The sequence below is a fragment of the Sebastes umbrosus genome, chromosome 14, assembly GCF_015220745.1.
Source record: "Sebastes umbrosus isolate fSebUmb1 chromosome 14, fSebUmb1.pri, whole genome shotgun sequence".
In the NCBI taxonomy this organism is placed as follows: domain Eukaryota; kingdom Metazoa; phylum Chordata; class Actinopteri; order Perciformes; family Sebastidae; genus Sebastes; species Sebastes umbrosus.
In genome coordinates this window covers 29,734,983-29,748,853 of record NC_051282.1, presented here as the reverse complement: position 1 = coordinate 29,748,853, position 13,871 = coordinate 29,734,983, and the positions used below count along the sequence as shown (strand labels likewise).

The window sequence follows — 13,871 nt, the reverse complement described above, 5'->3', positions numbered from 1 at the left end:
TTAATGTGAGCCGCTGTCGGCCTTCTGACCCGGATGAAGAGGGGAGCGAGCGCCGGGCAAAGCGTCAGAATGATTTCAGTTTAAGAAACACCGGGTCCCCGAGCAGGACAGAGGGAGTCTCTCTCAATGAGAGCCGCCGGGTCATTTCCAAACATCTGCCTGGCTTGGACAGATGTGTGTCCCTGCTTGGACTGTGCTGGTTGAGAATGCAGGAATGGTACTTCCTGCAGCATCTCTGGAAATATAATGGCACTATGTGATCAGGCATAAGACATAACTTTACATAACATTATTTCTTTTGAAGATAAAGCCATTTCCTTTTTATCAAATGTAGATAAGAACATTAATAATTAGTGGTGTAACGATTCATCTACTACATCGATGCATAAATTTATATTCCTACGATCCAACTACATCGATAGGTACTCGGCAAGTTTTCCTTCACGGGGGACGTATATCGATATAAAATCTATTTGCAAAGTAAACAATCTATTGTACCGATACGAAGAATTTGCACCTTGTACTTAAGCACGACATGTATATTGTATGTATATTATTATTATTATTATTATTATGTTATATGTATTATTTAGCACTTTTAATAGTGAAGAAATGTTAAACGTTACTCCAGTTCACGCTCCCTGTGTATGACGTCATCGACGTGCGCCAGCAGTGCCAATCTCAGAAAGACGATGACAAACCGAAGGATGTCCGATGCCGAGGAAGAGTCAGACGAGCGAGAGATGTTCAAGCCGTGTTTGAGGTCCAGCGTGTGGAAACATTTTGGAGACGTCCTCGATACCGAGACGCCAATATTATTGCTCTAGCTTTTATATTGGAAATGAGGAAAGAAGCAGCAGGTTAAACCACTGTTCATTTAACTTGATTTATTTATTTTTTCCATTAAATATTGCACTGCTTTGTATCTAAAGAGCTGAATCAGCAGGTCCTGCAGTTGCACATTTTATTATTTTCTAATAAAAGGTGTATGTATTTGCCATTAATCGTTGTGTTTACTTGTTTATATCCATAATTAATTAATTCCTGATTCCCTTACAAGAAACACTTTGAGGAATCCTGACCTGCTCTGTCCAGTATCCAGCTATTTATTTCACAGTCACACTGATTGAACTTTTGGCATCGTATCAGAACCCTGGAAAGTGATTCATATGGTATCGTTGTAAAAACGTATCGTTACACCATTATTAATAATGATACTATAAAGTCCATTCTATAAGTAAATATAATCACACAGAGGAGGCTACAACGCTGCAGCTTTCATTAGAGGTTTACTCACAGCAGCGTGCTGAGCTACATCATGAGCAGCCGTCTGTAACGGGGAAGCACAGCTCGTGTGGATATGAAGGACGTAGGTCAATGAGCTCAGCTCTGTTGTGGAATTACACCCTCCTGTCAGAACAACAGGATTAGAGCCTGGTGTCCCTCTTAAAACCAGACACTCACTCTGATGCAAGAGGACGGCGAAAAGGAAGAGAAATATAAACACAGTCGGACCGGGGAGAGACCGAGGACGGCCTGATAAAAGCAGGAGAGTGAAATGTGTAGAAAAGTGAGTGGAGCTTGGAGAGAAGGAGAGTGTGCAAGGTGAATAGTGGACATGTAAATGCCGAGCTGCCCCACATTGGAGCGATGAAGATGAGGGGCGGGGGGGTTACGAATGATGGGGCTGGTCTGTGTGTGCATGTGTGAGAGATGGGGGAAGGGGTGCTAGACGGCAGTCGCTGGGCACAGAGCCAGGAATGCCATCGCTGCGAGCCAAACAAGAGCACGGCGAGCCCTTGGGAGAACGCTCGCTAGCAACCACAGCAGCAGCAGCCGCCGCCACAGCTAGTATGGCAGACTGTGCAGCTCCTTCTGCTCTTCTGCGCAATCGCACTTTAAAGCAACACAGCTCTGAAAAATATCTGATGTGCAATGTGTACAGTGAATCTGGGTTTTCGAAAAGCACCACAAAAACAAAACAAAAGGCCCAATGAGTCAGTCGGCTACTACCGTCCACGTCGTGTGAAGGTTTAAAAACTGCTAGGTAAGCGCTAACAACGTCCTTGTGCTCTGCAAAGAGGATTGCACCCTCTAAAGTACTTGCAGCTATTCTCAGTGTGGTCACGTTAATGCTTTCTGACCCGAGCTAACGACAAGGAAAAAGAGAAACTTATGCTGCACTCCTGGCACTCTGAGCAGGCCCTAAAATAACTTGTATGGACACACTCCAAAAGCAAAAGCCTCCAGTCCCAATGTCAGTCGTCTGCTCCAAAAGTAATGGGAACGAGGCTTTCACGAGCCCGGCTGACAATTTATTGGTCCGGGAGATCAAAGAAATGCCTTTTTGAACTCTAATCACGTCGCTTTTCTCACAGTTTCCACAGTTGTCTTCATAAATTGAACCAAATCAAGCCTTTGTGTGGAGGCTTACAGTAACACTGGAGCTGTACGTGGAGATCTCATAGAACTCTGAGCTGCGATGCCGCGAATGTGTCCGATACTGCCCAAAATTCAGGATCAGGTATCGGCGAGTACGCCGGTCTATGCACCGATCCGATACCATTATTAACCCAGAAAACAATCACATTGTTTAACTGGAAATCAATTTTTCCTCGCCGCTCCAAAACAGTAGCCTTCACCGTGCTGTTGCCCCGGATGTATCATGGCCGCCACCGGCAACTACTGTTTTAGAGCAGCGAAGAAGAACTGATCGTAGGTTGTTTGTTGCACAATTAATCAAATATTAAAAGGAAGGGTTGACGATGTTCTCCAGTAGACACTATTTGTTCTATTGGTTGAAATGGTCTTTACCCCCCGACAGCGATCCATTACTGATGAGCTCTGAAAAAGGAGCGGTAAAGAGCCGTCATCTGTAGCTGCTGTAATCCTGTAAAAACCTCTACCAATCACTGCCTCGCGGTCCGCTTGGAAAGAACCAATCAGATGCCTCCCTGCCTCCCTGCTCGTTCTGTACCCTTGGCGTGCACCAGCCTGAACTCAAAGCGTGTCGCCGCCAAACGTTTCCTGGAGAATGGAAGAGAAAGCTCAGCCCTGCAGTAGCACTGCCACGGTTACTGGTCATGAGGTAGTGTTGAGTTGAGGTCCTCTCTCCGCTCTGTGGCGGTGAAGTAGTTACGATGCGGCGGTGCTCGTGCATGTGTGTGTGTGTGTGGGGGGGCTGTTGCCTTGGAAGGAGCCCCGAGGGGGGGGGGGTGTTTAGACGGAGTTCCTGAGGCGATGCTAGTTTCAAATTATGCTAGCTTTACAACATCGTTGACCCTACCTTTAATTACAATCACAATTTTAGCTTCGCACATTTAAATGAACATGATCGACTGTGATATTGACGTTTAAAAGTTGTATCAAATCAAGCGCTTCCTAAACTAAACTAAACAGCCAGCCACCAGGTGGGGGGGGGGGGGGTGTTTTGGTTTCACTTCTTTTGGGGAGCTTTTTCCTGAATGTTGCAGTCCAAAGCAGAAGAGTAATAATATACTGTATATAAACAGAAAGTAGATGAGCAAAATGAAAATGCACTGAATTCAGGTGAAGAAGAACCTTATTTAAAGTTTTTTTCTTTTTATGCAAATATTTGTACATTAACAGAAATGTAGCACAACATAGAAGTGATCATCTCTTAATAATAATAATAATAATACATTTATTTATTATTCTCTTGATTTAAATGTGAATCTGTTGTCCCTAAAATCAATGAATAGTCATGATAAAATAAGCGTGATCTCATCATAATAATAGTTTAAAATAGCATTTATCTAAAAGAGTTTGACAATCCATTGCAGAGAATTAGAATTAAAACTGATAGTTGCACTCACTGCGAAGTAATCTGTACAAAAATATAGCAACTACCTGTCCAGCATTCAAAAACCAAGACAGACATGTATTTCTTTGACAGCAATAAACTGCTTTTCTGCAGAATGCAAGCTCATCATTCCCACCGAGGACTCCAGCTCAGCATCCGATCATGACATCATGACACCAAAACAATCCTCCGAAACCAAAATGACACAATCTGGCAAAACGCCCCCCCACCGCCCTCAGCCCTCTCGTAGTCCAGCAATGAGCAAAAAAGAGCCATCGAGCGGTTTGAACTGAAAGTGAGGCTGTGACCTATAAGCCCTCATAGTAATCACCGTATTTAGTGGCCTGTTTTTGTTATCAAGCCCCCTTTGGCGCCTCTCTGTGAATACAACACTGACGCTTTTCAGAGGCTTGGGTGCTGCTGCTGCTGACTGGGGGCCCCCTGACCCGGCAGGGGACAGAAAAGACCCCCACCTATCCAACACCCCTCCGTTCCCCTCCATCCCTTCATCCCTTGCCAGGCCCAGACCCAAATTAGGGACTCTCTAACACACATTAGTAAAAGCAGCGGGCCTCACAGCTGACGTCAGCCTGCCCTCTACATGCATCAGGGTGCTGCTGGCATTCCCAGTCTGGACACACACACACACACACACACAGTTTCCTCCTTTTAGGAGTGAGTGAGTGTGTGTGTGTGTGTGTGTGTGTGCCACTGCAGGAGCTATACAGCAGGAGGCGGGCAATGATGTTGGTCTCTATGGTGAATGAAGGGAATACAGGAAGCAAATCAAGGTTTGCACAGCTCAAAAAGTATGTATGGACTGACAAGTTAGATAATCCAATGCATGCATGCAGTTTATAAAATATTAAGCAACAATTCCAAGGTTATGTCAATACAATGAAAGGCTGTGTAAAAAGTAGCAGAATGGATAAAGAGGATGCATGGGGAAAACAGTCTCAGTAAATGAAACTGGACCATAATGTGGTGCACGCATGCGTAAAGTAGGTAAAGTCAGCTTGCTAATCTGTTTACTGCCTGCATGCCTGTCAGGTGATGCATGTTAGATCCAGCTCAGTCTGCAGCAGCAGCAGCACCGTGCATGTTCTGTGCAACAATAATATCCATCAGTGCAACAGCAATACAGTCTGCCAAGTCTGCAAATACTCAACAAGCAGAAACACAGGGGTGCCCTTGAATCATTATGGAAGCGAAGCTGGGTTAAACCCAACTATAGTCCAGGTTAAAAGAGAAAACATCCGTGCTAAAGTCATGCACAGACTAGAAAAATAAGCAGCCGATGAAGAGCACTAGAAGAAGAAAACATTGAGCAGTAAATCTCTCTTCTCTGCTCCAGCTGCGCGTAATGTTACTCCAAAAGCTGCGCATGTTTCCAATAGTGCGACGCGCGTAAAGGTGCAGCTGTGTGGTGCTGAAAGGTGCGTCTATAAAGGAGGTTAAATATAATAATCCTACCATGAAGCGTTCAGGAGGTTCTCGTCGGCGGCGGCGGAGCCTCTGCAGCCATTTTGTAGTAAGTGACCGGAGCAGCAGCTCGGTTGAATCGGTGCTAACGGAGGAGGAGCTTCACCTTCACACGTGACCTTCAATAACAAAACAAACTGGTCCCACTTCCAGACGCTCCTCCTCTCCTCCTCCTCCTCCTCCTCCTCCTCCTGTTTCCATGACAACTGCAGCCCCTCCATCACTCCCCTCTCTCTCTGCAGCTGTGAGCATCCTCCTCCTCTGATTCAGAACATAATATACAGCTAAAAAGAAAGTATTCAAGTATCAACAGACTACATGTGAGAAGTCAGCTGTATATAACATATAACAGCATTTCAGCCTGCAGTTTGTGTAACCAGTGTTATGTTACTACACCAACAGAGGGCACACTTTCTACTAGAAACCAATCATACTGCTTTACTCCACTCTGAGCTGCTGCTGTGGTGTCATTTTTTTTATTTTAATACAGTGGTGTAAAGTAACTAAGTATATTTACTGTACAAAAGTAATTTTTTAGGTACTTGAGTATTTACATTTTGCGTTACTTTATATTTCTACTTTGCTACATTTCAGAGGGATATATTGTACTTTTTTATTTTACTTTTTGTTTTTAATAAAATATGTTTATTTATTTATTTGTTTGTTTATTTATTTATTTATGTTTTACTTTTAATTTGAATACTTTAAGTATATTTTGATGCTAATATTTTTATACTTTTACTTGAGTAAAGTTTTGAATGCAGGACCTTTAAGCTACACCTTCATCAGCTCCGACATTGAAATCATATTAAGTGCATTAATCTATCAAATTATAGATTATCATCCAATAGTCCAATACAATATTCTGAAATTGGCCATTCTGCATAATGAGAACTTTCACTTATTTTTTTATTTTTTCCCTTTTTACTTTTTCTTTTACTGTTTAATTTTAATTAATTAATTTTATTATTTTTTTATTTTTAATAAAATATGTTTTATTTATTTATTTATTTATTTATCTATGTATTCATTTATTAATTTCTTTATTTATGTTTTACTTTTACTTTTAATACTTTAGTATATTTTGATGCTAATACTTATATATAATAATTTTTTGAATGTGGGGTCTTTACGTGTAACAGAGTATTTCTACACTGTGGTATTGCTACTTTTAATTGAGTAAATGATTTGAGTACTTCTTCCACCACTGTTTATATGTATGACACATACTGTATGTGGTAGGATGATGCCAAATCAGCGGTGGCACTTTATGTTGTGCTACGTTGATGCCAAATGTTTGCACCGTGAGCCGTATCACTGGCAGGTTGAGAAGGCCTCGGTAACAATGTTCAGACTATTTACTCTCTTAACTCACTTAATCCTTTTAGGGTCATGGTTGGCTGGTGGTTATCCCAGCCAGCAGGCACGTAGACACCTTCAACATTACATCACGGGGCTTAGACACTATTTAGAGTATCCACCTCACCTGTTCATATATCTTTGTAATGATGGGATGAATGGAGCAAATGGGAAATCCATGTGACATATGAAGAGGACGTGGTGGAAACGAGTCATGCAGTCCAACCAACGTCTGATGGCACCTGGAAGTCGCTTGACATGTTCTTTGGATCCATCTTCTTCATACATACTGTATGTGTCATTCTCTTTTTTCATAGTGTAATTTCACTGTTATTGTTTCTATCTACTCCGTATATACATGTATTACATGTCTATCTGCTGGAAGAGGCCTCCATCCTCTTCCTCTTCCTGAGGTTTCTCTTTTTTTTCTCCTGTTTAAGTTTTAAATAAATAAATGGGTAAATAAAAGGATAAATAAATAAAAGGATAAATAAATAAAACTTTTATTAAAATTAAAAACTTAAATAAAAAGTAAAAGTACATACAAGTCAAAATAAATAAAACATTTTATTAAAATTAAAAAGTAAAATTAAAAAGTAAAAGTACAAAAGAGTAAAAAATAAATAAAATAAATAAAAGTAAGAAAAAAAGTGAAAGTACTTATTATGCAAAATGGCATATTTTAGAATATTGTATTGGTTTACTGGATTATAATCTATAATTTGATAGATTAATGCACATATGATTTTAATGTTAGAGTTGGTAAAGGTATAGCTTAATCTATAATAATATTAATAATAATTATTTATCATATCTTATTGGTTGATAATATTTTGTATAAATGATTTTAATCTGTAAAGTAACTAGTAACTAGTATATATATATACATACATATATATCTATACACAAGAGGTTTATTCCCTTATTTTCCCACTTAATGTTTTTTTTTAATTATTATTATTTTTATCCAATTCAAGGGTCGTATACTGTAGGAAAATCCTCTGGAGGCCAATGTGTTATTTGAGGTATTGGGCTATATAAATAAAATTGACATGACTATTTTAAAGACAGGAAAAGTATTTGAGAACAATGACATTTGTGTGTACTTGTGTGGACTTCAAACAGGCTTTGTAAAGCTTTATTACACCTCGTAAACACAGTAATGACACTGCAGTTAGATCTCACACGTTTCTGCTGCATTAATATGCATCAAAAATGTGTCTATAATACAACAAAAGAGCTTCAAATCACCAAGTTCAGATATATTTTCTATACACATGGTGGTGAAACCAGTCACTAGTCCACAAGCCAATATTTTGGTCACTCCAGAGTGAGAAATTCCCTCAGTGGGAACCTTATCTCCACCATCGAACTGAGGAGAAACAAATAGGATTGGAGTGCGTGCCGGGCCGATATGTCACCACTCAATGAGCCGGATCTGGAGTAAATACCCTCATTAGCATACACACAGAAGTCCACTCTAAATGAGACTACAGCAGCATCTGATAGGGGAAATGATTGTGGAAACATCAAACGGTGAAACACCCACAAGAAATTACTATGAATCTGATTACAAAAGCAGGGTGATCACCACCGTGTGCTCGCAATTACACAACCATCTGTACGCCGGCGTCCCGGGCATATGGATTATGGTGTCACCCACATCTGGATAGTCGGAGGGATATGCATTACACTGATGGTGGCAAAACACAATTATTCAGTCTACAGGATGATGGAGTGCATGGGGAGAGGAGGGGAGAGGAGGGGAGAGGAGGGGAGACGAGGGGAGGCACTAATCACACACCGTGGTGATGAATCCTGTTCATGGTGTGGCGGGAAATAGATCACCTGAATTACCTTTTCAAACTTTCAGTGTTTGTGATATTTCCACGACGACCACATTGTGGGTGATGCCATCTTCTCACTGTTCTATTCATAGTGATTAAAAGATCTATTCAACAATGTTGTGATTGTGCATTTACATGTAATTTGTATGTAATTTTCCATGTAATATTTAGGAGTTAGGAGTTTGTAAATTCAGCTTGTTGCGTGATTGAATGTACTATACTAGGGCTGTCAATGGATTAAAATATTTTTAACATATAATCGCGATTAATTGCATGATTGTCCGTAATTAATTGCAAATTAATCGTACATTTCTTTATCTGTTCAAAATGTACCTTAGTATTTAATACTCTTATCAACACAGGAGTAGGCAGATATGCTGCTTTATGCAAATATTTATTACTATAAATCATTTAAAGCTGCAGTAGGCAGTATATTTTTTGGCATCATTGGGCAAAAATTCCATAATAACCTTTCAGCATATTGTAATTCAAGTGTTCTGAGAGAAAACTAGACTTCTGCACCTCCTCATGGCTCTGTTTTCAGGCTTTAGAAAATCTAGAGACTTTGACCAATCACAGGTAATTTCTTTGAGAGAGCGTTCCTATTGGCTGTGCTCCGGTCATGTGATCGGAACTTGGCGTTCCTTCACCAGATTTCACAATGTCACAAACTTTCACATTTTACAGCTAAACCGTGCACTACAAGATGTTTCTGAAAACATTTAAGGAGAGAAATAGGCATTAACGTAACATAATATTGATTCATATTTGATCAGCGAGGCCTAGTTTGACCGTTTGGTCGGAGTTTGCGAGTGATTGACAGCCGGCTCTCATAGACGGCAGACGGACAGCAGACCTCAGATCAGCTCTGACTGCTTGTTTTCCTCCGGTCTGTGAAATCTTGCAGCTGCCGTTAGGAGCACCGGAGGACACCAGAGGCACATGATTTTTTTTCAGGTTACCTGTTTCATGCACTACTGTCACGATATATCGACCGTTTTATCTACTTCAGCTTTAACAACACAAACAATGACAGATATTGTTCAGAAACCCTCACAGGTACTGCATTTAGCATAAAACAATATGCTCCAATCATAACATGGCAAACTGCAGCCCAACAGGTAACAACAGCTGTCAGTGTGTCAGTGTGCTGACTTGACTATGACTTGCCCCAAACTGCATGTGAATATCATAAAGTGGGCATGTCTGTAAAGGGGAGACTCTTGAGGTCAGAGGTCAAGGTTTCACTTTCACTTTTAGGCCCCTAATGACCCACATCTATGGTGCTTATAGCGACTGATAAGGTCTATTTCATGGCCTGATAACAGTCGAATCAGGTGGTGTGTTTGTGTGTGAGACAGTATACTGTATGTGGTAAATTGTTGAAGAGAGGAAAAGCTGACCTCGCTGTCTCCACTGTGGACGTTAGCAGCATCGATCTGTGCGCGCAGCCAGCCGATGTGAATCTGAGGAATTCAATTACGACCGCGTGGCCAGCTGACCGGTCTGCCAGAGGGTGAAGTTCAAAGGTCAGATTGTTACCATATCAACCCGACCCTGTGGGAAACGCAGCGGGGTCAATCAAAGTGTCATTTAATAGAGAGGAGGAGGAGGAGGAGGAGGAAGAGGAGGAGCAGGAGGAGGAGGAGGAGGAGGCAGCTCTGGGAGATCTCTCAGGAGCAGAGAGGCGTTTGTATTGATTGAGTTAAAGGTATTACTCGGGTTGGAAAAACAACTTATGACACATAGAGGCGGGTACACAGGCTGTCTTAATAGGCTCATGTGTAACAGTAACTTAAGGTAAGATATAAATAATGCTTATTTAAAGACACTACGCAAAAACATCGTTATTCATACACTGGTCAATTTTGAGATTTTGGGCTATTTTGCTTCCATAACATGTCTTCTTTCAGACTAATGGAAAGAAAACATCTAAAAATACACATTTAGGTGTTTATTTTATTTCTCCTAAATTCACCAAGAGTTAGCGTTAGATAATCCCTCATGTGCATATTTAAACATAACATTTCAGAAAACCTGGGTAAACCTTTACTTTACAGCACTTAATTATGTAGTAATGTGAAGAAATTGCCAGTAAATAACAGTAATATAAAACCAGTAACGACAAGTTGTAGTAGTAGAATTACCTGAATTATTACAGAGTAAAAATAAAGCATTGGTCAGATTTCTGTTCTGGAAATGTATGCAAATTAGCACATATTTCATAAGATAAAGCCTCATTTGCATATTTAAATATTAAAGGTTCTGAAAACTTGTAATACAAAAAAATAATTGTCTTAATGTAAGTAATCAACTGGGGAAGTTTCATGTTGATATCTATTAGTTCATTTTTTTTTTACTTGTCTGTATACTAGCCAAGTATACTTATACTTTTGTTAAGTATATCTCTGATAAGTACATAAAAAGTAAACTAAACGTACTTTATACTCTCATATTTAAAGTGTAAAAGAAGGAGGGAAGGTGTGCACGGGGTGAAACCACAAGTGTTGAGTGAAAACAAACAAACTTTCAGCGTCATTTTAACGCTTCTGTTACTGATGTTTTTGAGTTTCAAATAATAAAAGACAATAACGTTAGAGTGATACATCATCATACTTCTCTTTGTAGATTGTGCAGTAATAGAAAGAGAGATAAGTGATGGAGCTTCGCAGCTAATCAGACGTGAACTGTGTGGGTGGGCATTAGCCCCCCATACAGACTGTGTTACGTTTGTAGAGTGGATTACTAATCAGATTTATGGCATGCATATAAACATAACTGTGTGCCTTTATGGATTCAAATGATTCAATTGAACAAATTAAGCTTCAGCAAACATTAATTTGCCTTCTTAATGCTTTGTTTTTTCTAATTCTCTGTGTCATATCTTCTTCGTCCTCCTCCCTTTCCTCTTAGGACCAACATCACATCATCTTCTGTATGCTCAGTAAAGCACAAACACAGACACTCAAATATGAAGCACATCAGAGAGAAGACATGGGAGGCAGAGATGACACAGTAATATGCTGGGAAAACTTGTCATTTTGTCATCCTTCAAAGTCAGCAAACAAGGCCGCACCTGCCAAGGTCACTGAGAGTGGCGAACGTGCTACAGCGCTAAAAGCGTCACCGCACCGACGGCTATGATTGTTTCTATTTTCATTTGAGATGAGATGGAAGTCCTTGGGGGGGGCGGGGGGGGGGAGGCCGAGATATCAATCTGTTGTAACATAATGAGTCTTTTCTAGTGAGCAAATAGACACTTGGGCCAACAATGGGCTGCGGTCGATATTAGTCTGCCACTCATGATTATATGCACGGAAACTACGAGAGTGTGACTGGGCGAGAGAGATAGAAGGGAAGACCCGTCTTTCACCAGACACAAAGAAAGGGGCATGTGTTTGTTAAACCATCAAGCTAATTTCAATTAACATCGCACAGAATAGAGCTTCTCTGTAAGCTGAGCAGATCAACACAGTAAGGAATTAATGACGTATACACTGCATATCTTCAGACAGTGCTTTAATACTTTTGGGAGCACAGAAGTGTGGAGTGGAATAATACTGTAATAGCTGCTACACACACACACACACACACACACACACACACACACACACACACACACACCATCCTCTTCTCCCCACAGCATCCACGTGTCAGAGTGATGAATGTCTCCTTCCTGTGAGTGACCTCCAAGGTCAGCAGCAGCGGGGGCAAATGCAGCCTCACTGCTTTCATTTCCCCGGCAGGCAGCTATACACAGCAAGGTAACCACTCAGGCATAATTCACCATCGCTTGGCCGCGGCTCTAATCGCACATGTAATCAAACTACAGACTCTGCATCGCTGCATGGACTGGCTGGACTAGATCAGGGTGGGGTGGCCTGGAAGGAGGATCTGTTTCATTGATTTTGAAGCTGGAGCATGCAAGCATCCGTGTGCACACACGCAAGTGTCTGATGCAACACGTTCATGTTAATCCATCCATCCACTCCTACGAGTCAACCTGCATGTCTTTGGACTGTTGGAGGAAGCCGGAGAAAATCCACGCTACACGGGAAGAACATGCTCCACGCAGAAGGGCCCCAAGCCGGGTTTGAACCTGCGACCCTCTTGCTGTGAGGCGACAGTGCTAACTACTGCACCACTGTGCAGCACGTTCATGTTAATCTGCATCCAAATTTGCACACGTGTCTACACACACACTCCTATGTAAAGTCTTTATTACAGCGCATCATGATACATACAGTACAGTACATAGCACTGTGCTTACATTACTGTCAAGTCCACCATCTGCCTATGTGTATCAGCAGACTGCTGGCATACATGTGCATATGAAAACATACTGGACATATTGCACGCTTCACTACACTCAGTTCAGAGAGAAAGGGAGGATTAAAGAGGATTAAAAATGCTCATTTTCAGATGCATACTTGTATTTTGGGTTTCTACGAGAACATGTTTACATGCTTTAATGTTCAAAAAACGCTTTATTCCTCTCATACCAGCTGTGCTGCAGCACAACACTCTGCTCTGATTGGTCAGCTGGCCCACACCGTTGTGGTTGGTCAACCAAACCAAACTCTTCGGACTCCACTCCAGCTCCGCTCTAACTAGCTTTGTTTGAGGGCGTGCCAAAATAAGCCGCTATGCAGGTATTATGCAAATGTGTTACTTGGTGACATCACCACGTTATGAAAGAAAAGGAGGGACTTCAAGCGAGGCGTTTCAGGCAGTTCAGAAGTTTCTGTGAGAGAAACTTTGGGCTTTATAACTTTGCAGACCTTTTACATTCACAAAAAACTATACAGTATAACACACCAAAGGAAAGGGAAAAAAGCAGGGTCATGATCCTGAATCCGGATCATGATCAGGATCGCCACCAAAATCAAATGGATTGTTCATTGTGCCACCCCCCACCCCCCAAAGAAATTCATTCAAATCCATCACAGACTTTTGGAGTAATCCTGCTAACGGACAAACAAACAACCCAACGCCGGTGAAAACATAACCTCCTTCCGAGGCCTTCGGCCTTGGCGGAGGTAATAAACAGAGTCAGTCACAACCGTACACTGTATATAAAGATGAATGACATGACAGTTCCCCAAAAGTGAAGCCAAAACATCTGGATCGCCCCCTGGTGGCTGGCTGCAGTATAGCTCATAAATCCCGCCCCTCTCCAAGTAAACGAACGGGACATGAGCCAAAATAGAAAAACAAAGGACACTTCAAATAACTTTTTTCCCTAAGATGGCAGCTGTGAGTCTCTCGCTGACAAGCAGCTCCCGTATTTGACATATTTTGGCTTCACTTCCGTACAGTAGGAGGTAGAGGAGACGCGTCGTCCATCTTTATATACAGTC

The 13,871-nt window shown here is 41.3% G+C and overlaps 1 protein-coding gene across 1 annotated transcript in view; it reads right to left on the bottom strand.

The window, feature by feature from the left end:
* LOC119501138 (trinucleotide repeat-containing gene 6C protein-like) overlaps positions 1–5,388 on the bottom strand; it is a 61,516-nt gene extending 56,128 nt beyond the window's left edge. The window contains 1 exon segment of the mRNA XM_037791275.1: positions 5,297–5,388. The gene's annotated coding sequence lies outside the window, so the exon portion shown is untranslated.
* Positions 5,389–13,871: the final 8,483 nt, after the last annotated feature.